The sequence below is a fragment of the Trachemys scripta genome, chromosome 1 (genome assembly GCF_013100865.1).
Source record: "Trachemys scripta elegans isolate TJP31775 chromosome 1, CAS_Tse_1.0, whole genome shotgun sequence".
In the NCBI taxonomy this organism is placed as follows: Eukaryota; Metazoa; Chordata; order Testudines; family Emydidae; genus Trachemys; species Trachemys scripta.
Genome location: NC_048298.1, coordinates 175,231,055 through 175,257,194, shown reverse-complemented (window position 1 = coordinate 175,257,194; position 26,140 = coordinate 175,231,055). Strand labels below are relative to the sequence as shown.

Here is a 26,140-nt window from a genome sequence, read left to right as displayed (position 1 = left end):
GGCTGTAGTCCACGAAAGCTTATGCTCTAATAAATTTGTTAGTCTCTTAAGGTGCCACAAGTACTCCTGTTCTTCTTTTTGCGGATACAGACTAACACGGCTGTTACTCTGAAGCCTAAATAAATGTTAGTCTCTAAGGTGGCACAAGGACTCCTCTGTGTTTTTGCTGACACAGACTAACACGGCTACCACTCTGAAACTAGAGACAAAGAGTCACTGACTCCGACACAGCAATTACTCGCAGCTACGGGACAGCCCCAGACGGAGCGATACACCCATCCCTCCCCCTGCACACAGCTACGGGCCCATACCACCCAGACACGCTCCCAGAGCCACCCAGCTACAGCCCATAGCTACACCCTCTACTGCCTCCCTCCCCCACAGGGGCACCTGCCTCCTCCCAGCACAGCTACAGCCACACACAACCGCTTCCCCTCCAGTGCAGCCTGGCAACTACGGCTAATCCCCCCAGCTACTGCTCTAGTTTACCCTCTACAACTCGGTCAAGCTAAATTCCTCACCTAGCCCCTTCACAGTCACCTACCCACTCACCCCTCTGGCCCTGGCTGCAGCACAAGGGTGACTCCAACTGAAATTACTCTCAGGCTGTGTCAACACCAGCGTTTCTCCCCTCCTCCCCCCACCTTAAAAGTTTCCACCATTATTTTGCAGCATCAGTTCGGCTCCATGGTGGGAGCACTAGTGTAGTGCTGTGGTCACTCTGTGGCATCTATAAATGTCCTTTGAGCAGGGTTAGGTGACAGGGTCGGTGGTTAAAACATGGAGCCCTATATACAGTAGTTACCATTGTTACCATCACTGCAGCAGCAATGGGAAGAGATTTTTGCCAAAACACCTTGGCTGAGGGGAGATCTGATAGACTGTGTCTACATGGGTATAAACAGAAGCCATACCCAACACCTCTGGTATCAACTGAGGAAGGTGTAGTGTAGTGTAGACCAGTCACAGGTAAACGTATCCATGTCATATAACTCTTTTTACCACTGGTAATGAATTGTTGGTCCCATTTTTGCCAATATAGATGATGCCATATAGGACAATCATTACCCAGTACTGTGAAATGATACTGAACAACAAACATAACTTTACAGTCAGCATTTCCCCATTGACTTTCAGACATCACCAGTCCCATAGAGATAGATTGTATGTATTTTCCATATATAGAACAACCTCATCTTTTCACTCTGAATGATTTACTTTTGATTAAAGGAAACTAGAAAATAACAAACAAAAGTAAAGTTTCTGTGAAAGAGTACAATCTGTTTCCTCTGTAATACACTTCATCTGTGCTGAACACAAAATGGCAGCTGCAATCAGTGGACAGTGACTCCTAGAAAATAAGATTTGTACTCCAGAGGCAACAAGACCATAGCAGTTACATAGCTGTATATAGTACATGCAGAGGTGAAAGTAAGACAGTCTGGTATGGTGTACCAGCAAGTGCTGGAGCGCCGTGCTGGACCGACCAGCTTCCCCAGGCTGGTGATTTAAAGGGCCTGGGGCTCCCCACAGCAGCTGGAGCCCCAGGTCCTTTAAATCACCACCGGAGCCCTGCCGCTGCTACCCCAGGGCTCTGGCAGTGGGGCTCAGGCAGCGATTTAAAGGGCCCGGGGCTCCCAGCCACCTCTGCAGCTGGTAGCTCCAGGGGTGATTTAAAGGTCCCACCTCTTCTGGTTGAGGCCACGCCCCTGCTCAGGACTCTAGTGTACCGGTAAGTTCTTTATCTTACTTTCACCCCTGACTACAGGATAGAGTGGGGTGCAGTGTATGGCCCACCCATAGTCCAGTGGTCTAATATATAACTGTGCTTTAATACATATTAATATTTATTGTTGATTTAAACATATCAGTTTAGTTAAAGCAACATAAACACCTAGTATGGACACAGTTATTCTGCTATAAAGGTGCTTCTACCGGTGTACTTTTTTCCACATACAGCCAACAGGAAGTAGAATAAACTACACCGGTAGAAGCACCTTTATACTAGTATAACTGCATCCACACTAGGGGCTGTAGCAGTATAACTATTTTTGAGAGTAAAAAACCCATACCGCTAAATGAAATAGTTATGCTAGCATAAAATTTGTGTGTAAACTAGGCCTTAGACATCCAGGAACCACAGGTTTGAATTTTGGCAGGAGTTCAGCTAAAGATATTTATTCACCTTCATAAAATACTTCAACATATTATTATACAATTTGTTGTGTGTGAATCTTTCAGATAAGACCTTAAAAACCAAGATCATTTCTGCCCTGGATATATATTAATAGATCTAATGGGCCACTATTCAAAAGGGTCTTCTCTTATCTGTTAGCTAACAGGACATGTTATTCAGTCACCGGTGCAGTTGTGCCACTGTAGTTCTTAGTGAAGACGGAAGAGGTAATATCTTTTATTTGACCCAGTGGCATAGGTACTCCATCTCCACAAGAAGCAATCACACTCCCATCAACATAGCACTGTCTATACCGAGGGCTAGGTTGGTGTATAACTATGTTCCTCATGGGTGTGGAAAATCCTGAGTGAGGTAGGTATGCCATCATAAATTTGTAGTGTAGACCAGTGGTTCTCAAAGCTGGTCCGCCTTGTTCAGGGAAAGCCCCTGGCGGGCCGGGCAGGTTTGTTTACCTGATACATCCGCAGGTAAACAAAGCAGCCCGGCCCGCCAGAGGCTTTCCCTGAACAAGTGGCGGACCGGCTTTGAGAACTACTGGTGTAGACCACAGCTTTGATCACTGATGTGATCCATGAAGTCTCCATTTCTGCTGGGATAATGATTGTATGAATGTGCACTGACCTATTTTGAAATGGTTGGTTACTGTAAATAAAGCTATAGCTTTTACCTGCCAAGGGTGAGTCTCTGTGTTCTTTATAAGGTTAGAGAGGGTTAAATGGATACAAGTCATTTTCTCTAAGAGTACAGCAGAGTATGGTTAATATTTACACTATAAATACATGACAATTCACAGGGTCTGATACAGTAACTCCTCACTTAACGTTGTAGTTATGTTCCTGAAAAATGTGACTAAGTGAAACGATGTTAAGTGAATCCAATTTCCCCATAAGAATTAATGTAAATGGGGGTGGTTAGGTTCCAAGGAAATTTTTTTTTTTGCCATACAGTACAGGAGTATAGTTGGGAGGTGTCCCCACCTTACCCCACACAGGCACAGCCCACTGGCACTGGAGACAATGAGGCAGGCAAGGAGACTGAAGGTGCTGTTGGCTAGGGGAAGGACATTGCGAAGCAGCAGCGGCAGCTTCCCCTACTCTGCAAGCACCAGGGGTGGGGGGCTCAACTCTCGGCCCGCCCATGCCACTCCTTCCCCAAGCCCCCACCCTTAACCCACCTCTTCTTCCCCCCTCTCCTCCTCCCTCTTTACTCCGCACGCTGTGTTCTTGCTCCTCCCTCCCCTGCCTCCTGCCCAGGGCAGTCAGCTGGCTTGCAGTGTTCAGGAGGCAGGGGGGAGGAGCGAGGATATGGCGTGTAGGCTCCCCCTCCCTCCCCTGCCTCCTGAACACCGCAAGCCAGCTGATTGCCAGAGGCAGGGGAGGGAGGGGGGATCCTGCATGCCGCGTCCTCGCTCCTCCCCCCTCCCTCCTGCCCGTGGCAATCAGCTGGCTTGCGACGTTCAGGGGGCAGGAGGGAGGGAGGAGGATCAAGGACTCGGCGCACAGGCTCCCCCCTCCCTCCCCTGCCTCCTGCCTGCGACAATCAACTGGTTTGTGGTGTTTGGGAGGGAGGGGGAGCCTGTGCACCGAGTCCTCGCTCCTCCCCCTCCCTCCTGAATGCTGCAAGCCAGCTGACTGCCCCGGACACGAGGCACGGGAAGGAGGGGGAAGGCGCTGATCCGCAGGATCTGCCAGCAGGCAGGAGGCGCTGTGGGGGGAGGCGTAGGGAGCTGATGGGGGGCTGCCAGCTGTGGACAAAGCAGGCAGCCAAACGACATTATAGAGAAGCATTGCACAACTTTAAATGGAGCATATTTTGTAATTGAGCAGGGATGTAAGGTCAAAACAACGTTAAGCAAGAGGACATTAAATAGAGAGTTACTGTACTTGTTTAGATTCCCTTTTAAGATGATCTTGTATAATTAGCATAGCCTTTTAAATCAGGATTTTTTCTGCAATTTATTTAATTATACAGATCAAAACTATTATCTATTCCATGAAGAAAAACGTCTAGCATTAATGCAATATGAAAGCTGAGAAATCAAGAAATTAAGAGCTTAAAAGCTCAACCCTCAACTTTGTTCCTTTTGTTTATACCAGGGATCGGCAATCTTCGGCCTGTGGCCCACCAGGGTAAGCCCCCTGGCGGGCCGGGCCGGTTTGTTTAGTTGTCGCGTCCGCAAGTTCGGCCGATCGCGGCTCCCACTAGTCGCGGTTCGCTATTCCAGGCCAATGAGGGCTGCGGGAAGCGGCGCGGGCCGAGGGATGTGCTGGCTGCGGCTTCTCGCAGCCCCCATTGGCCTGGAACGGCAAACCGTGGCCAGTGGGAACCGCGATTGGCCGAACCTGCGGACGCGGCAGGTAAACTAAATACCTTACATATGCTTTTTTCTTCGTAACATACTAAATTATCTGTCAATAAAACAGATCATGCAATACAAATCAGAATTTCTAATATTTTTCAGAAATCTAAGTTTTCAAATTTGGTCTAATTTTTCAGTCTTAGGTATTGTCTATACAAAAAAGTTGCACCTGTTGAAATCAAGATTATTTAAAATGTGTCAAGGTAAATCAGTGTAAACATGTAATGTTGATATATTTAGCCAGTTTAACCCTTGCTTAATTTGCTTTATTTTGCATCTGTAATTTAAGCAATGGTTGAAGTGGTTTAAGTGTATGTACAGCAGGGGTTAAATTGATTTTTTGTATCAATTTACTTAAACTGGTGTAACTGATAGGTATAGATAAAACCTTTAGTGAGATCTCCAAGGCAAAGCAAATTGGAAAAGAATATGTTAAGTAGTTCCTCAGAGAGTTGCAATAAAATCTTTGATCTAAAACATACTACAGACAAACTGAAAAACTTTGCATACAGTGAATTTCATACAAAGCATGTTTACAGTGCCTTGAAATATATTTCTTTTGTTTCCCTCAGATTTGTTGTTCTGTTTTGTATGCACTGCAGACTAGTACTTTAAAGGTTAACTGGACTTTAGTACCATAGGCTGGGTGAACGAAGTCTTTGTTTTATCACCTCTTGTGTCAACATAGACATTATATACCATGAAAAGTATGATGAAGTAATTATATGTATTACAGAAAGAGAAAATGATTCATTGTTAGATTGGAGATCCTCACCCTTATGTGGAATAAACACTAGCTAGTAATTAAGTGAAATACTGTATAGCATTTAGGAAACCTGAAGTCCACACTCTGTCTAGTCTCCATAGGGCAATCCTACTCCCATGTAAGTTTATATCAACACTGCTAAAAACTGGGTCTTAAACCATAAAGTTTTTAAGTGTAAGAGATGATGTGTCAGAAATCTACATTTTTTCAAGAAATATTTTTGATTAAATAGATCTCAATAAATCATTAAAATCCATGTCAAAAAGTCACAGCTCATAACTGTGATTAATTCCAAAAATCTACCAGATGTATCACAAGGTGTGACACCCTGTAAATTTTGAGATTAACGAAGCTGGGGAAGCAGTAGGTGTAGGTGACTATACTGCTGAAAGTGAGATAAGATCTGCTGAAACAGGAGGCCAAAAGCACTTTACTGACAAAGAAGGAACAAAGGGTCTTAGTCAGAGCCCTCTGAAGTGAACAGAAATGCTCCTTCTGAAGTCAATGCTTTGAACTTTGGATCAAAGGAGAGCATCCAGGATGGGAAGAAAAGTCACTATTTGGAAGAGGGAGACATTGGAGCAAGGAACTGTAATCTAGGAGTTGCATTTCACCAGCTCACAGTAGCTTAGCAAGATGAGGTTTTTTTGTTTGTTTGTTTTTTGTTGTGGCTGCCAGCTTGTGCTCCAGCACCTAAACTTCTATTAAAAATTAATAAAGTGTCTGGCCCAGATGATTACAAAGATAATCTTTAAAATGTGAACCACTGCAGCGATGTCTCCCTGAGTTTGCAAACAGCTTGAAACAAAACTCTGTAAGGTATGAAAGGGAAGTTACCCTTCATAACTGGAGTTCAAGAGATGTGGTCCCTACCTGTATTCAACTATGGGTACATATGTGCTCCATGTGCCTGAGACCAGAGAATTCTAGCAAGTAGAGTCCATTGGTCCATGCCTGCCTGCACCATTGCTCTCCTCATACTCTGTGCTGAAGGTTTAAGGGGCGGTGCAGGCTGATGTCTCTCCAGTTTTTCCTCCTACCACAAATCAGAGAGGATCTGAAGCAGAGTGGGGAAGAGGGTGGGTAGTGGAATACAGATACAGCGCACACATCTTGAAGAACTCCAGTTCCAAAAGGTAAGTAATTTCCCTTTTTACTTTGAGTGCTGATCACTATGGATAGTCCACTGTGAGTGACTGACAACTTGACAAGCAAGTACTCATAGAGGAGGAGGGTGAAAGGATGTAGGTGGATTGCTGCTCACAGAACCACTTTTCCAAAGGATGCATCAGTAGAGGCTTGGACCAAGGCATAATGTCTTATGAATGTGTGAATGGAAGTCCACATTGCTGCCTTGAAAATATCAAGATACTTCTTGAAGTGATGCCACTGAAGCTGCCTGGCTCTCATTGAATGAGCCCATATCCCATGTGGGAGAGGAAGGTGTGCCAGCTGATGATAAAGTAGGATACAGACAGAGGTAAACTTGGAGGTCCTTTGGGAGGAAACAGCTTGACCTAGGGCTTGTTCTGCTGTGGCATCAACCAGTGCATCGGTAACTTTCTGATCTGTTTTGTTCTCTGTAGGTAAAATGGCAAAGTTCATCTCATGTCAAGGAAATGAAGTCTCTTTTCTATGCTGGAGGCTTGGTGCTTCAGGAAGAACACAGGTAAGTGAATAATCTTGTTTATATGTACTTCTGAAACTAGGGGTTAATTAGTGAGACCTTATCTTTATGAAATATTGTGTAATGGGTGTCTGCCATTGGGGCTCCCACTTCACCTACGTGTCTGGCCCAGGTGGGAGAGGAAGGTGTGCCAGCTGATGATAAAATAGGATACAGACAGAGGTAAACTTGGAAGGAAGGAAGACAACCTTCATAGACAGGTAAGACATCGAGCAAGTGGCCAGGTGTTAAAAAGGAGGCTTGGTAAGTGTTGAAAATACAAAATTAAGGTCCCATTGAGAGGTTGGTCTTCTAGCTGATGGAAAAGTTCTAATTAAGACTCTTAAGAATTCTGGAGGTGATTGAGTGAGTAAAGACTGTTCGTTGGAGGGCTGATTGCCTCCAGGTGAACCCGTATCAAGCTAAGGGAAAGATCCATCACTCTGAGGGGAAGGAGGCAATCCAAAGTATCGGGAATATCTATGGTCTCAGGAGACATATGGTGCTGCTGGGCCCAGGTAGAGAAATGCTTCCACATAGGACTGCTGGAGTCCTTCCTGCTATTAGTAAGAACAGCTTGTACAGTTTTGGAACAGAAGTGTTCTAGGTCCAACACCCATCCAAATCCCAGCTGAAGAACTTTGGGACTGGAATGTCAGACTGTGACGGGATCCCCCTGGGGTGCCACTTGGAACTGGGGTACCACTGAGCCATCAGCCTAGGCTCCCTGTATACTGTACTGCTGTGACCAGCCTGCCAAGCCTCCTCCCAGACTCCAGCCTGCACTTTTACCAGCACACATACAGGTAGGGACACACCCAGCTGTGATCAGCTCTGCATGAGGATGCTTCAGCTAAGGAACTTCCCAGCTATTCAGGTACCACCCCCACATCCTGCGGTTTAAACCCAAAATTATACCGTCCCATGTTGCACAGAGAACTGTACAATGTAAGCTCATGAAATTCACCCCCTCCCTCAATGTGGAGAGGAAATATACAACAGCTTTTTGCCCCAAGTTATGACTCCCTCACACACTGGTTTTAGACAAAGCAAAAACAAATTTATTAACTACAAAAGATAGCCTTTAAGTGATTATAAGGGATAGCAAACAGATTAAAGGAGATTACCTAGCAAATAAACAAACTAAGCTTAATATACTAAAGAAATTGGATATGAATAGCAGATCCTCACCCTAAGTGATGATCCGAGCAGGCTGCAGATTCTTAAGGGGCAAGCTGCACCAATTTACAACTTGGAATCCCCAGGTGTTTCATTCACAGGCTAAAAATCCCTTTAGCCTGGGTCCAACACTTCCCCCCCGTTCAGTCTTTGTTCCTCAGGTGTTTCCAGGAGTCTTCTTGGGAAGGGAGGCCATGAAGAACCACAATGATGTCACTCCACTGCATTATGTAGCTTTTGCATATGGTGGGAACCCTTTCTTTCAAAGCTTTGTTTCCACGCCAGTCAATGGAAAAACACTGGTATCCCAAAATGGAGTCCAGCACCAGATGACCAGGTCACATGGCCCTGTAGTGTCACAGCAGCCATAACTCAGAGGCTGTCTGTAATGTTCTCAGGAAGGCTCCCTGGTGGGAGATAAGCTTCTTCAAAGGCCTGTTGTTTTCTCCTAATGGCTCATTAACTTGAATGGCCCTTCCCAGCCAGCCATCTAGACTGAGTCTTTTGTCTAGTGGGCATTCCCCATGTGTAAACACATTTGTAACACAGATACATAGCCATATTCCTAACTTCAGATACAAAAATGATACATGCATACAACTAGGATAATCATATTCAGTAAATCATAACCTTTTCAATGATATCTGGCATGACCTATCTTGCATAAAATACATCAGAATTATGCCATAATCATATCAATAATAGCTCTATGAAGAATATGGGATGCAGCGTCACACAGGTCTTGCCATTCTCTCGAGTCTATAAGTCTGGAAAGGAATGAGTGCTAATGAGTGCCCAGGCTGACATATGCAGGACTACATGGGCCATTTGCGCACTTTGAGATTGACTTGTGCTCTGTCCTGTCAAATCATCTGCAGTACTTGAGGAAGAAGTGGGATAGGAAGAAAGGCATAATTCAAATGGTTTGTGCAAAGGAATAGGAAAGCATCACCTTTGAGGATTTGTGTAGTTCTAAACTGCAGCACCTTCCCACCAGCTTCTAACACAACCCCCAAGCTGTTCTCACCCTGCCCCCACACCACACAGGGAGAGAAACAATGGTGTGAAGGAGCTTGAATGGGGCCTGATCTGATAGGTGTGTTCAAAGGCATTGCAATGTCTAAGGGTATGTCTACACTACAAGATTAATCTGAATTTATATAATTTGAATTTTGGAAACAGACTGTATAAAGTCGAATGTATGCGGCCACACTAAGCACATTAATTCGGCGGTGTGCGTCCATGTACCGGGGCGAGTGTCGATTTCCGGAGCATTGCACTGTGGGTAGCTATCCCATAGCTATCCCATAGTTCCCGCAGTCTCCTCCGCCGATTGGAATTCTGGGTTGAGATCCCAATGCCTGATGGGGCCAAAAACATTGTTGCGGGTGGTTCTGGGAACATCCTCCCCCCTCTCCAGGGAAGCAACGGCAGACAACCGTTTTGCACCTTTTTCCTGGAGGCAAGCATGGAGCCCGCTCAGCTCAGGACAGCAGTCATGAACATTGTAAACACCTTGTGCGTTATCGTGCAGTTTATGCTGAACCAGAACCTGCAAAACCAGGTGGTGAGGAGTAGGCTACGGCAGCGCAGTGGCGAGAGTGATGAGGACATGGAATTCTATCAAACCGCGAGCCCCGGTGCTTTGGAGATCATGCTGTTAATGGGGCAGGTTATAGCCGTGGAACGCCGATTCTGGGTGCGGGAAACAAGCACAGATTGGTGGGACCACATAGTGTTGCAGGTGTGGGACAATTCCCAGTGGCTGCGAAACTTTCGCATGCGTAAGGGTACTTTCATGGAACTTTGTGACTTGCTTTCTCCTGCCCTGAAGCACCAGAATACCAAGATGAGAGCAGCCCTCACAGTTGAGAAGCGAGTGGCGATAGCCCTGTGGAAGCTTGCAACGCCAGACAGCTACCGGTCAGTCGAGAATCAATTTGGCATGGGCAAATCTACTGTGGGGTCTGCTATGATGCAAGTAGCCAAAGCAATCACTGAGCTGCTGCTACGAAAGGTAGTGACTCTGGGAAATGTGCAGGTCATAGTGGATGGCTTTGCTGCAATGGGATTCCCTAACTGTGGTGGGGCGATAGATGGAACCCATATCCCTATCTTGGGACTGGAGCACCAGGGTACCCAGTACATAAACTGCAAGGGGTACTTTTCAATGGAGCTGCAAGCACTGGTGGATCACAAGGGACGTTTTACCAACATCAACGTGCACTGGCCGGGAAGGGTTCATGACGCTCGCGTCTTCCGGGACAGTACTCTGTTTAAACGGCTGCAGCAAGGGACTTACTTCCCGGACCAGAAAATAACCATTGGGGATGTTGAAACGCCTATAGTTATCCTTGGGGACCCAGCCTACCCCTTAATGGCATGGCTCATGAAGCCGTACACAGGCAGCCTGGACAGGAGTCAGGAGCTGTTCAACTACAGGCTGAGCAAGTACAGAATGGCGGTAGAATGTACATTTGGATGTTTAAAAGGTCGCTGGTGCTCGTTACTGGCTCGCTCAGACCTCAGCCAAACCAATATCCCCATTGTTATTGCTGCTTGCTGTGTGCTCCACAATCTCTGTGAGAGTAAGGGGGAGACCTTTATGGCGGGGTGGGAGGCGGAGGCAAATCGCCTGGCTCCTGATTATGCACAGCCAGACACCAAGGCGATTAGATCACACCAGGAAGCGCTGCGCATCCGAGAAGCTTTGAAAACCAGTTTCATGACTGGCCAGGCTATGGTGTAAAAGTTCTGTTTGTTGAAAACCCGCCCCCTTGATTGACTCATTCCCTGTAAGCAAACCACCCTCCCCCCTTAAATCACAGCTTGCTTTTAAAGGAAATAAAGTCACTATCGTTTAAAAATCATGTATTCTTTATTAATTGATTATAAACATAGGGAGAGAACCGATAAGGTAGCCCGGGTGGGGTTTGGGAGGGGGATAGGAGGGAAGTAAAAGTTCAATATAATGACAGCCTTTTGGTTGGGCTATCCACTGGGGTGGACTGGGAGGGTGCACGGAGCCTCCTCCCCTCGTGTTCTTACACGTCTGAGTGAGGAGGCTATGGAACATGGTGAGGGGGGAGGGAGGTTATACAGTGGCTGCAGCGGCACTCTGTTATCCTGCTGTCGTTCCTGAAGCTCCACCAGACGCCGGAGCATGTCCGTTTGATCACGCAGCAGCCCCAGCGTTGCAGCCTGCCACCTCTCATCTCGAGCGTCCCTCATGAACTCACGTTCACTGGCATCTTTCCTTAGATACCGTGTCCTTCCACTCATTCAAATGTGGTCTTCCATTTCGGGTGCATTCCATTATTTCCGAGAACATCTTGTCTCGCATCCTCTTTCTCCATCGCCTTATCTGAGATAGCTTTCGGGACGGAGGAGGGAGGCTTGAAAAATTTGCAGCTGCCGGAGGGATAGAAAAAAGGAGAGAAGTTTTTAAAAAGATACATTTTACAGAACAATGCTTATATTCTTTCACGGTGAACAACACTATTCACATAGCACATGTGATTTCAATACAAGGTCGCATTTTCCATCTTAATATTGAGTGCCTGTGGCTTTGGTGTTAGAGATCACAGACTCAGGTCCCGGCAACAGAATTTGGCTTGCATGCGGCCATGGTAAGCCACTGTCTTTCGGCTTCTGCGCCCTCCTTTCCCACATACCAAGCAAAGCCCATTGACTGCTGCGGTTTTCCTGTTAACCTTCAGCAGCAGAAAACAAAGTGACCCCCCCGCCATCCAATTCTCTGGGATGATTGCTTTATCTCTCCCCCCACCGTGTGGCTGGTATCAGGGAAGATCCCTGCAGAAACCAAACTAATCCTCCCCCCCCGCCCGCCATGAATTATCTGGGATGATTGCTGTACCCCTCCCCCCACTGCGTGGCTGGTATCAGGGAAGATCCCTGCTAGCCAAAGGCAAAAAACTCAGCGCCAATTTCTCCCTCCCTCTCCCCCCCCCATGCTTGGCTAACTGCAGGGAAGGATTTCTTTTCAGCCACAGGCAAACAGCCCAGTAGGAATGGCCACCTCTGTCCCCTTAATTAAATTCCCATATTTCAACGAGGTTACCATGAGTGATATCACTCTCCTGAGGATTACACAGCGAGATAAACAACTGATATTGCTTGAATGCCAGCAAACACCGGGACCATACGCTGCCAGGCTTTGTCATGCAATGATACCAGATTACTTGCTACTAGCATGGCGTGGACAAGTGTCCTACCATGGAGGATGGAATAAGGTTGCACTGCCCAGAAACCTTCTGCAAAGGCTTTTGGAGTACCTCCAGGAGAGCTTCATGGAGATATCCCTGGAGGATTTCCGCTTCATCCCCAGACACGCTAACAGACTTTTCCAGTAGCTGTTCTGGCCGCGAATGCATCCCAAGTCTTCAGGGCAAATTAATCATTAAAAAAATGCTTGCTTTTAAACCATGTCTTATATTTTAAAAGGTAAACTCACCCGAGGTCCCTTCCATGGGGTCATGGTCTTGGGTACTGGCTTGGGAGGCTTGGGAGGGTACTTCAGTCAGACTGAGAAAAAGATCCTGGCTGTTAGGGAGAACGGAATGCTGTGTGCTCTCCGCAAACTCGTCCTCCTTGTCCTCCTCCTCCTCCTCTACCCCATCCGCAGAATCCTCAGGTGTGGCTGATGAGATTACCCCCGCCTCGGAATCCATGGTCAGGGGTGGGGTAGTGGTGGCAGCCCCCCCCTAGAATTGCATGCAGCTCAGCGTAGAAGCAGCATGTCTGCGGCTCTGACCTGGAGCGACCGTTTGCCTCCTTTGTTTTCTGATAGGCTTGTCTGAGCTCCTTGACTTTCACGCGGCACTGATCTGAGTCCCTATTGTGGCCTCTCTCCATCATGCCCTTGGAGATTTTTTCAAAAGTTTTGGCATTTCGTCTTTTCGAACGAAGTTCTGCTAGCACTAAATCCTCTCCCCATATAGCGATCAGATCCAGTACTTCCCGTATGGTCCATGCTGGTGCTTGTTTTCGATTATCGATCTGCATGGTTACCTGTGCTGATGAGCTCTCTGTGTTCATCTGTGATCTCCTGTGCTGGGCAAACAGGAAATGAAATTCAAATGTTCGCGGGGCTTTTCCTGTCTACCTGGCCAGTGCATCTGAGTTCAGATTGCTGTCCAGAGCGGTCACAATGGTTCACTGTGAGACAGCTCCTGGAGACCAATACCATCGAATTGCGGCCACACTAACCCTAATTCGAAATGACAATATCGATTTTGGTGCTACTCCGCTCATCGGGGAGGAGTACAGAAATCGATTTTAAGAGACCTTTATTTAGAAATAAATGGCTTCGTTGTGTGGACGGGTGCAAAGTTAATTCGATTTAACGCAGCTAAATTCGAATTAAACTCATAGTGTAGACCAGGCCTAAGTAATTCTGTGAATTCGGACCAAAGCGACTTTCCCCAGATCATACAGGAAAGGCTGTGGCAGAGCCTGGAATAGAATCCAGCTCTGACTCCAGTCCTATGCTTTCCTACAGAACCATCCTTCTTTATACTCTATAATATGGAATTTTACTTTATTTATTAAGCACATTGTCAGTATTTGATAGATAAGTGATACAAATAATGATAGGATAAAGAAAACTCCAGTCTCATTCCATAGTAGTAGCATGATAGGAAAGCTCTGCTCAGAAGAACAATGGGCAAAAACCTTGTCTACACCAGTGGCTCTCAACCCTGTATCCCTGGGAGTATGCAGACGTCTTCCAAACGGTACATCAATTCATCTAGATATTTGCCTAGTTTTACAATAGGTTACATAAAAAGCAACAGTGATGTCAGTACAAACTAAAATGTCATACAATGACTTGTTTATACTGCTCTATATACTATACACTGAAATGTAAGTAGAATATTTATATTCCAATTGATTTATTTTATAATTATATGGTATAAATGAGAAAGTCAGCAATTTTTCAGTAATAGTGTGCTGTGGCAGTTTTGTATTTTTATGTCTGATTTTGTAAGCAAGTAGTTTTTAAGTGAGGTGAAACTTGGGGGTACGCAAGACAAATCAGACTCCTGAAAGGGGTTCAGTAACCTGGAAAGGTTGAGAGCCGTTGTTCTACACTACAGAATTCTTGCAAAATATTCTCACTGTTATTAATTGTGATTCAACTGTACTAGTGTTAGCAACACTGGGAGCTCTAGTGTAAATGGCTCTCTGGCTCTGGCAGCCATTTCTAGCATTATATAAATTAAACCTACTCAGAGCAAATCTAGTTGGCACATTTTTGAAAATGACTGCTGGAACCAGAGGACTGTCTCCTTCAAGAGCTTGTCTACCCATGAAACACTATAGTAGCACTGATGTAGCACATCAGCATAAACATTATGTAGGGAAAGGGATAGCTCAGTGGTTTGAGCATTAGCCTGCTAAACCCAGGGTTGTGAGCTCAATACTTGAGGGGGCTATTTAGGGATCTGGGGCAAAAATCTGTCTGGGGATTGATCCTGCTTTAAGCAGGGGGTTGGACTAGATGATCTCTTGAGGTCCCTGATATGCTGATGGGAGGGATTCTCCTGAGGTAATCCAATTTTCTGAAAGGTGATAGTCATATCAACAGATGAATTCATCCATTGACTTAGTGCTGTCTACACAGCAGGCAGGGTCACTTAAATACATCACTCAGGGACTGGATTTTTCACACCCCTGAACGAAGTAACTGGGTTGACCTAACTTTTTAGCGTAGACTGGGCCTGAGCTTCCCAACTTTGCTACCACCCATTTGGTTGAATGAGTGTTAGGAACAGTGGGATTCTTTGGTAAATATTTACTAGTAAAAAAAGGAAAAGAAAAGAAAAAAATCCCCCAAAACAAAAGTCTACATTGCATTCACAATTCTTCCCCTAGGGAGAGAATGAGAGAAAAAACTAACTATATGTGACAGATGTTAGACAAGTAGTTTTATGCACTGAGGGTAGTACAAGAACATGTGTAGGATAGAACAGAATAGACAAGGCTAAAGGGTCTGTTCTCTCCCATATCCTCTTACAGCCCCCCCCCCACCCACACCCAAAAAATGCATAGGTTCTAACTTCTTTTTTTAAACAGTGTTTTGTTAGATGGCCATTCTTCTATAATGGCATCATTTACATTGTTCTATTTAAATCAATGCCTTATTGAGGGGAATGGAAGTTTAAAAGGAATAACTTAAAGGATAAATTGGCCAAAATCAACTGTTTTTTTAAAAGTGTAGTAATTCCAGCTAAGTGTTTTTTCTTATATTGCCATTGATTGAAGTTAGTATATAAATAGTATGAACAGTTTTCAAAATTAACAGCTCACTCTGGTGATAATTGTTAGGGAGTCATAGGTCATACTTTGCTACCACTGTTCTTTGTCTGGAGACAGTTTTCAGCAAAATGCTTTAACAGGATAACATTTTACCCTCTGGTGCCTTTGCAATAGTAAAATATGGAAACAATTTGCTTAAAATAATAATTTTGTATGTATTGTTTATTTAAAATCAGTGGCTCACATAAAACAGAACTTTAAAACCACTGAAACTGGTATAAGCAAGTAACATCAAGGCCCATACTCTCTGCTGGTGTTTATTAAAATGTGATTAACCAAAATTAAGAAAATTGTATCATACCATATTCCCTAAAGAGGAACAGAAAAAGTTTTATAAAAAATACTGGAAAGCTTGTCTAGAAAAAGGAAAAAAATGTAGTTCTTCCTTATAAAAATATTAGCACTATATATTTTTTCACTTTGTTTATTGGTTTGTATTTTTCAAATGTAATTCATGTTAGACATTTCTCTGCATATTTGCAAGGTAAACAATGTCTGGGTACATTAACATGCAGTACACATTAATAACATTTATAAAATGAATAAAATTAATAATAGTATTGTATTTTAACAAATTCCAAGAATTTTCATCTCATTAAGGCCCTGATGTGGGAAAGCATCCTTATTCATGTTAAGTACTTTTATGTATCTTCACTAACCGACAGTATAGGTGAAATCACCAGTGGTAGCAACAGTGACTTTTGTACTGCAGCCAACAATTAGGGATTTTTACCGCCAGTATGCTTCTACCAGTGACAATTTACTGGTGGTGGTAATGTAGTTAGTCCTAAAAATCTGATCCAGCAAACACTTACAATTGTATGTCGTCCCACTGAAGCAAATATGTCAATGCCCAATAATAAGAAATTGATCCCTGCACATGAATAAATTCAGTTATAATCTTGGGTCCTATGTCTGGCAATAAGTCTTTCCAGGATCAAACTCCAAAATACTAAAAAATCCATATACTCAGTATAATCATATATTACCAACTCTTGCAATGTTATCTTGAGTCATGTGATATTTGACGTTTTCTTAAACACCTAGCTCCTGGAGTCACGCAAAATCTCAGCGTTCATTAAAAAAAATGTCTAGTCCTCATGTCTGGAGAAAAAACCTGGAAAAGTCTCAAAAAGTAGAAGGCAAATAAAAAGAACCCAAGATTTATTATTTTTAAAAAAATCTCATGATTTATGGGGGCCTGACTCACATTTTTAGAACACTTTGGGTTGGCAATACTATATGGTGGTTTCTCTGCTAGAGTAACATCAGGCTGATCTTTTCATGTGAATACTATCTTGCATGGTCCTGCAAGATGTTAGGTGCACTGAAAATGGATTGGTGCAGCATTAATATATTAGCCTTTACAAAAAACAAACAAACCTAACCACAACTGGCTTGCACTGATGGGCTCACTAATGTTGAATCATAGAATCATAGAAATGTAGGACTGTAAGGGACCTCGATAAGTCATCTAGTCCAATTCCCTGCACTGAGGCAGGACTAACTATTATCTAGAGACCATTCCTGACAGGTGTTAGCCTGACTTGTTCTTAAAAATCTCTAATGAGGGAGATTCCACAGTCTTTCTAGGTAATTTGTTCCAGTGCTTAATTACCCTTACAGTTAGGGAGTTTTTCCTAATGTCTAACCTAAATTTTCCTTGCTCCAATTTAAGCCCACTGCTTCTTGTCCTGTCCTCAGTGGGTAAGGAAAACAATTTATCACCCTCCTCTTTATAACAAACAATTATATACTTGAAGACTGTTATGTTACCACTCAGGCTTCTCTTTTCCAAATTAAACGTTTTTTAAACACCAGTTTTTTCAATCTTTCCTATTAAATCATGTTTTCTATACCTTAAAACATTTTTGTTAGTCTCCTCTGGACTTTCTCCAATTTGTCCACATCTTTCCCAAAGTGTGGTGTCTAGAACTGGACACAGTACTCCAGTTGAGGCCTTATCAGCACTGACTAGAAGTGGAAGTATTACATGTTGTGTGTTGCTGAAGAGCTCTGTGGAAGCTTGAAAGCTTGTCTTCACCAACAGAAGTTGGTCCAATAAAAGATATTGCCTCACCCACCTTGTCTCTCTAATTTAGTTTGTGATCCACTATAACTCCCAAATCTTTTTCAGAAGTACCCTTTCTTAGGCAGTCATTTCTCATCTTGTATTTGTGCAATTGAGATTATGCCTTTCTCAGTGTAGTACTTTGCATTTGTCCTTATTGAATTTCATCCTATTTATTTCATACCATTTCTCCAGTTTGTCAAGATCATTTTGAATTCTAATCACATCCTCCAAAGCACTTGCAACCCCTCCCAGCTTGGTATTGGCCACAGATTTTATAACTGTACTGTCTATGCCATTATCCAAATTATTTATGAAGCTATTGAATAGAACTGGACCCAGGACAAATCCCTTTGGGACCCCGCTCAATATGCCCTTCCAGCTTAACTGTGAACCACTGAAAACCAGTCTCTGAGTATGGTTTTCCAACCAGTTGTGCACCCACCTTATAGTAGATTTGTCTAGGCTATATTTCCCAAGTTTGCTTATGAGAAGGTCATGTGACACAGTATAAGACGGCTTACTAAAGTTGAGATATATCACATTACCCTGCCAAAGAAACAGGTAGATAAGGTTTTGTGGCTCCTGCATTTTTATCACCTTGTTAATTGTTAAAACACCTTTTGTAGCTGTCTCTAAACTACTGGACATTGGGAAGAGGAGATGTTCTGGAAGAAAAGACTGCATGGTCAGACCATTTGTGTGCTACAGCAATCCCTTGTGGCTAAAATGGTCCCAAGAGTGGTAATTGGCAGGTAACATTGTTTATATACTCTGCTCTAAACTATGCTGGAGATTAGGTAGGGGTCTGATCCAATTCCCATTCAAATCAGTGGAAGATTTTAATGAGAGTTGGGTCAGGCCTTGAGTACAGAAGAATCCCAAGGATCAGGGGGATGGGAAACATTTCCTTTGCCCTTCCCCTATCACTTTCAGTCAGCTGCATAAAAGAGGTTCTGGTCTTTATTCCAAGTCAGTTTCAGATGCAGTTTCCCCACCCCCAGGAACCACTGCCAGACATGCTGCGTGCCACTGCCAGCCCGAAGTCACGTGAGGTAAGCCGCACCAGGCTGGAGCCCACACCGTGAACCCCTCCTGCACCACACTCCAATCCCCAGCCTTGAGCCCCCTAACCCCCTGTCTTGAGCCCCTTCCTGCACACCACACTCTCTCCCACACCCCAACCCCCAGCCCCAGCCCTACATTCATGGCCCTGCATACAATTTCCCCACCCAGATGTGGCCCTTGGTCCAAAAAGTTTGCCCACCCCTTGCCTAACCAGTAAGGATGTCTGCATTGACAAGACAATACATGTACCATGACATAACATGCTATCCCCAAACAGGGAATGAGTATAGTCAGGCCTTCTGGTATCAACCAATTCTAAACACAGGTGCTTGCTACTTCCAACTCAATGCCTGGTCTACCTCATGCTCTCAACTGTAGCTTATTAGAACATTTTCATTGCTGTAACAGCTGAGCATCGTGAAATAGCTGTACAAACTATGCATTGGAACATTAAATTGTATTATATTCATAATAGCCCATCTCCAGTTCATACCTGAGCTTCTTATGGCAAATACAGGTGTGGTGAAAAAGGAAATACAGTATTTGAAAATTGCAAAGGCTACCTTATCATTAGTATGTGACAGGCAGATTGAATTGCTTGAGCTTGATTTTAGGTGCATTGCTTGCACTTTACACTGGCATAAAAGGACAGCAAAACCATCAGAGCCCCAAGGCTGCTGTAACCATGCTACTGATCAGATAGATCATTGGCCACCTCCAAAATCCAGAAGAACACAAGATTTCTACTGCCACCTTTTTCCTCCATCCTTCTGAGTTCTGCCAAGGTCAGATCAGTCTCAGCTTAGAATTAGTAGCAAAATGTAGCTGGTTAATAAATTAATATGAGGGCATTTTCACAGAAAGCTGTTATCAAATTAGAGAGTTTTTCTTTCTTGTAGTAAAGGGAGTAAGCTAAATAAGCAACTGCAGTGGCCTCCTTTATGGCCTTGACAAATGCAGTCGTGCCCCCTAAAATCCATTATAAACGCTGCTGTAAAGGTCATCTTCCTAGCTTGTTGCTTTGACCATCTTAGCTCCTCCTTTCCTCTACATGAAACAGAAAATACTTATCTTCACTTCTAAGACCCTTCATGATCTAGCCCCACCCTAGATATCATCTCTTGTCCTGCTGTCCATGCCTTATTGCCCCCACCTCGACTTTGCCAACAATGCCACCCTTTATTGCCCATTAGTCACGTTTTCCCAGAAGCATCTCTGTGCTTTCTCCTTTGCCACACCTTATGCATGAGAGGAGCTCCCCATACAAATCTGCAATGCCACTACATTATCGTCCTTTAAATCTACCCTTAAAACTCATCTCTGCCATGATGCCTACAAAAAACTCAACAATGGCAAGGCAATCAGTGTGCTGTTACTTCTGCTTATTACACTTACTAGAATAATCTCACTGTTACCTTGTATGCTCCCCCATCTGTTTGTTGTATCCACTTGTTATCCATTTTATACTGATACTAAGCTGTTTGTACTTTTCTTCACTAGACTTTTTATTAGACTATAGATCTACACTATATTTTGTTTATCTCCATTACCAATTAACTCGTACTTAAAACATCTGTGGAGGCTGGTGTGGTCACTCCCCATATGCTTGAACAGGGCTACAGGGTATGTGTACACTGCACAGTTAGCCCACGCTCTTACCCAGGTTTTAGCCTTAATCCTTCCCCCCCCCCGTCATCCACACAGGAAAACCTCTGACCTAGTTTTAGAGTGGTGTTAAACTCAGGCTAGCTTATCTGGCTGGAGGTTATGGGTTAGTACCCAGGTTCCACTTTCACTTGGGCTGGAACTAGGGTGACCAGATGTCCCAATTTTATAGGGACAGGCCCCATATTTGGGGCTTTTTTCTTATATAGGTGCCTGTTACTCCTCACACTCTGTCCCTATTTTTCATAGTTGCTATCTGGGCACCCTAGCTGGAACCCACCCACTTTGCAGTGAGGACACAGACTAAGGCCTGATCTACACTAGGATTTTACATTGGTATAGCTGTGTCTCTCTGGGGTGTGAAAAATCCCCACCCCCCAAGACACATAGCTATACTCAACTAATCCCTGGTGTAGACAGTGTTAGGTTGACAGAATTCTTCTGTTGACCTAGCTACTGTCTCTCAGGGACATGGATTATAGTGATACAGCTGAAGTGGTATGGCGGTGCCACTGTAGAAGTGCAACTGCAATGTGGTAACATTGTAAGTGTAGACATATCCTCAATCACTTGAATGCTGATAGTCCTACAGTGGTGTTTCCCCCAATTCCTTCCACAGGACGGACATGTTCTCCTCCAATTGACACAGTTGACTGGGAAAAAAATGCGAAAGCACCTCAGCATAAAGAACCATGGGACACACTCCCAAACATACATATAGCAAGTACAAAAACAGTAAGAGATGCAATAATGTAGTTAGGCTTTGCAGCTGGGATGCTCAGATCCAGGGTAGGCTAACCCTGGTGCTCAGACCTGGGTTCCAATCTCCCAAATTAACTGTGCATTGTAGGCACAGACAGTTGTTCATAAAATACTGTAGGAATCATTCTAGTTGAGAGAACAAACATTTACAGCCTAGTACAAATGTGTGGGGAGTGTCCACACAAGCCTTTAAAATGTGGTAAGTACCTCAAGGTAATGGCATTCTAACTCTGAGTAAGCAATACAGTATGGAAAGTGTAGACATAACCTTTGGGGAAGAGACAGTTTTTTGTTATGCATGTGTACAGTGCTTAGCACAATATGCCCTGATCCCTGACTGGGTCCTTAGACCCTACTGTAGTACAAATAATGAATAATAAATATTGTGCAGTGTTGTTGCCCTGTCAGTCCCAGGACAGGAGAGAGACGAGGTAGGTGAGGTTAAAACTTTTACTGGACCAACTTCTGTTGGTGGAAGGTACAAGCTTTCGAGCTATACAGAGCTTTTCTTCAGAACTGAGGAAGTACCTCAAAGAAGAGCTCTGTGTAGCTTGAAAGCTTGTCTTTCACCAACAGAAGTTGGTCCAATAAAAGATATTTCTTCACCCACTTTGTCTCTCTTATAATATACATGATTCTTATGGAGCTAACACTTACAGTGTGAAATATTGACCCCAGCGAATTCAGTGGGAGCTTTGCCAGTAACTTCATTGGGGCCAGGCTTTCACCTGCAGTCTTTATTCAGGCCCAACATTCAACTCATTGGTCTAACTCATTTAAGATTTCCATAAATTTGGACCCAGCATACTCACTTTTTCGTTATTATAGACATAATCTTTCCTTTTCCTGCTAATGATAAAACATGCAGAATCAATTCTGTGCTATCTTAGGCAATTAGAAAACTATTTCACTCAGTTATTCATTAAACATTCTTGACTGATCAATCACTAACCTGGATATTGCCTTTAAAAGCAAAGTCTCCTGTGATTTATTTTGTGTATGACTCAGGAAAGCTACATGGAGTCAGAGTCCAAGTCCTGGTGTACACTAGGAATTTACATCCATTTAGCTACGTCCATCAGGAATGTGAAAAATACATGTTCCTGAGTGACATAGATATGCCCAATTTAGGGTATGTCAACACTTAAAATGCTACATCTGCACAGCTGCGCCAGAGTAGCACTTCAGTGTACACACTACAAACGCTGATGGAAAGGATTCTCACATAGGCGTATTTAATCCACCTCTCCAAACGAGGGTAGCTAAGTCAATGGAAGAATTCTTCTGTTAACTTGGCACTGTCTACACAGGGGGTTAGGCTGGCTTAACTACGCCACTCAGGAGTGTGGAATTTTCATACCCGAGAGCAATGTAGCTAAACTGACTTAATTTTCTCGTGTAGATCAGGCACTAAACCTCAGTGTTGGCAGTGCTAAGTCAACCTAGCTACCACCTCTTGAGGAGCCGATGGGAGAAGCCTTCCCGTCTGTGTAGGTAGCTTCTACACTGAAGCCCTACGACAGTGCAGCTGCACCACTGTAGCCCACAAGCGCTGACTTTCCAATATGCCTGGGGGTGCTTGACCCCCAGCTCTACCCCCACTCCGCCCCTACCCCCACTCCACCCCTACCCCCAAATCTCCACCCCCACCCTGCCTCTTCCCACCCCATTCTACTCCCTCCCCCGAGCGCGCCATGTCCTCCCTCCTCCCCCCCAGCCTCCTTCATGCCACGAAAAAGCTGATTGCAGGAGGTGGGAGGCATGGGTGAGGGAAGTGGAGGTGCTGATTGGTGGGCCCGTGAGCAGGCGGGAGGCACTGGGGAAGGGAGGCGGGGGCTGATAGGGGGCTGCCAGTTGATGCTCAGCACCCACCATTTTTTCCCCAGGGCTGGAGCACCCATGGAGTCAGTGCCTAGGACTGTAGTGTTTTAAGTGTAGACGTACCCCAAGTTTACCAGCTCTTTAAATGATTTCAATGCAAAATCTCCTTTGCCTTCTCTTTCACCACCTTCAGGAAGGTGTAATGGTGTAAACACTGTGAACTTTAGCACTGTCAAGATTTCTCATTTTTCTCTTCTTCCTTGTCCCAATTGAATTCAGTGGAGTTTTGTCATTGATATCAATATGACCTGGATTTGCCCTAAAAGAATATTTTCTATAATAACAACTGAACTTTTTGTCTTATTGACAGTCCAGCATTCTTTCTGCTTTAGCCTACTTGCAGCAACTGGGACTCATGGGGCCTGGGTTCTATTCCCACCTCTGCCACTGGCCTGTTGGGTGACTTCAGGCACGTCATACACCTCTCTGTGCCTCCATTTCCCGATCTGTAAAATGGGGATAAATGATACTGACCTTCTTTGTAAAGCACTTTCCCATCTACTAATGAAAAGCACTATATAAGAGCTAGGTGGGATTAGTATTCAGACTCTGCTATTCTGTAAGACAGACAGATTTCTGAACTTTCAGTACGTTGCAATGCAAAGCAAGGTTGGTGGTGGGCGGGGGGGTCCAATATAGTACCTATAAAAACGCCTTGCATTTATTTAGCATTTTTATATGAGGATATTAAAGCATTTTACCAAATATTACTTGGTTTTTCAAAATACCCCTCTCAGATAAGTAAATATCATTACACACAGTATTAAGATGGGCAAACTGAGGAATAGATAAATGAAATGATTTACCCAGTGAAGCTCAATGAGTAAATGGCAAAACCAAGAATAGAATCCAGTTGTCCTAATTTCTGGCCTCCTGTTATAACCACTACACATCACTCCATACAGTTTTGAACTCTTGAATGTGTTTTGGTCATCTTCCTGCAGCATTTCAGTCATTGATGAAAGATTAAAAGATAACTCAAGATGACACTCACCACTTAAACCTGCCTAACAGGAAGAGTGAATTCAGGCCATGCAGAAAAAGGAAGAAATACTTTTCATAGTTTCATAGAGTATAAGGCCAGAAGGGACCATTAGATCATCTCTGACCTCCTGTTAAGCTTATAAGAAGCACACAGGATCTTTATAGGGGAGAAGGCAAAAACGCCGCATTTATTGAGAATACAGCAGTTAGCATATCTTTTGCAATCACACACACACACACACCATGCACCCAGTCCTGCCAGTTGATGTTTATAGTTACCAATCCAGAGTCTGGATCAATCTAGTGGCCAGCCAGGTTGGTCACAGAGGGGAGCCGGGCTCTGTCAGTCGTGATCCGATGCTCCTGGAGCGTGGCAAGATGAGCCCAAAGTCCCATGGCAAAGCACTCTGTTCTTATAGTCTTTTTTCTCTGTTGAAGTCTATGGATTTTGCTGTGTCAGTTTCTGACCAGTTACTTCTTAATCAGTGCTATCTTTTGACGTAAACATTCCAATACACCTCCAGAGGGTCATCCTGTCCTGGTTATGATTTAATCAATTGTATTGTCTTTAGGGGTGCCAGCCTTACCTCAGGGTCATCAATCTGCCCTTCCTTAATTATTGATGCGCATTGATGGTTCTCTGGTGTTGTTAAGTCTCTTCACTCCTTCTTCCTTGACCATCTGGCTATAACAAGGGCCTTCATACCCTATCTTTTCCTAATGTAGACATTCCTCATTCACACAAACAATCTTTTAAAGAGACCTTCAAAGGTATACAGCAGTTTTTATGTTGAGCAAGGAAAGGCATTGTAAATTAAACCTTGCTAAGTTTCATAACCAAAACAATTCACATTGAGGCCCAGGCCTTCAATGTTCCTCTGATCTCCTTAATATAGACACAATACAAGATCCTGTCTCTTATTACTAAACCTTAAAACAAAGAAATGTATATTTAACTAGACTGCCTAATTTGTAATACATATAGGAAACCATAGTAGACATTATAACTTATCCTAACACAAAAGGGTGACCATAATCAGTCATAAGGATTGTTCTAGTCTTCCCTGCCCAGGGTCAGTACAGACACTGGCAGTCTGTCAGATGCATTTCTACCAATGTCCCAGAGGGTCATTCCTTTCTGCTATTCAAAAAGAGTGGCTTGGAGGATGAAATCAAATCCTACATTAATTCTCATAGTACAATTATAAAATCCTGCTCCTACACTTCTATATATCAGAAGCCATTAATTTTCACCTGGATAGCCCTATATTAAACACAATAGCTTTACACAAAAGCATTTCAGTCCTCAGGAGACTAAACTATGTGCCACAGGGAGAGAACAGGAGAGACTTAGGGCATGGCTACACTTGCAGATGCAGAGCGCTGTGAGTTAATCCTGCCTTTGGAGAGCGCAGTACGGAAAGTGCTGCAGTCTGTTCACACTGACAGCTGCTTGCGCACTGATGTGGCCACATTTGAGACACTTGCAGTGGCATTGGGAGCGGTGCATTATGGGCAGCTATCCCACAGAGCACCTCTTCCCATTCTGGTGCTGTGGTTTGTGGGAAGGGGGCGGGATGTGCAGGGCATGCTGGGTCCTGTCCCAATGTCCCATGATGCATCGCTTCGCATCCCAGAAATCCCTGTGCTTCTGTCCACATTTGGCGCCATCTTTCAACGTTTTTTGTACTATACGCTCTGTCTTTCCTTTTGGTCTGCGGGAATGGAGCCCGAACTGCTGAGGAGTATGCTGACGAGTCTCGCCAACACGTCACGTTTGGCAGTCGAGTTATTCCTTAGGATCCAAAGTGACAGTGAGGGCTCCGACAATGATATCGACTCGAGTAACGTGTACGACACGAGTTTGCTTGTGGCATTCACGGACATGCTCACCACCGTGGAACGTCATTTTGGATTCGGGAAACGGGCACTGAGTGGTGGGATCACATTATCATGCAAGTCTGCGATGATGAGCAGTGGCTGCAGAATTTTCAGATGAGAAAAGCCACTTTCATGGGACTGTGTGAGGAGCTCTCCCCAACCCTGCAGCGCAAGGACACGAGAGTGAGAGCTGCCCTGCTGGTGGAGTAGCGGGTGGCTATTGCAATCTGGAAGCTGGCAAGTCTAGACAGCTACCAATCGGTCGCTAACCAGTTTGAAGTGGGAAAGTCGACCGTTGGAATCGTGTTGATGCAAGTTTG

General features: G+C 44.3%; 1 long non-coding RNA gene across 1 annotated transcript in view; it reads left to right on the top strand.

Annotated features, from left to right (window-relative positions):
* LOC117889002 overlaps positions 1 to 26,140 on the top strand; it is a 52,112-nt gene that overhangs the window by 2,224 nt on the left and 23,748 nt on the right. Inside the window, exon 2 of the long non-coding RNA XR_004648391.1 lies at positions 6,909 to 6,991. This is a non-coding gene — a long non-coding RNA (uncharacterized LOC117889002). The remainder of the gene's footprint in view (positions 1 to 6,908; positions 6,992 to 26,140) is intronic.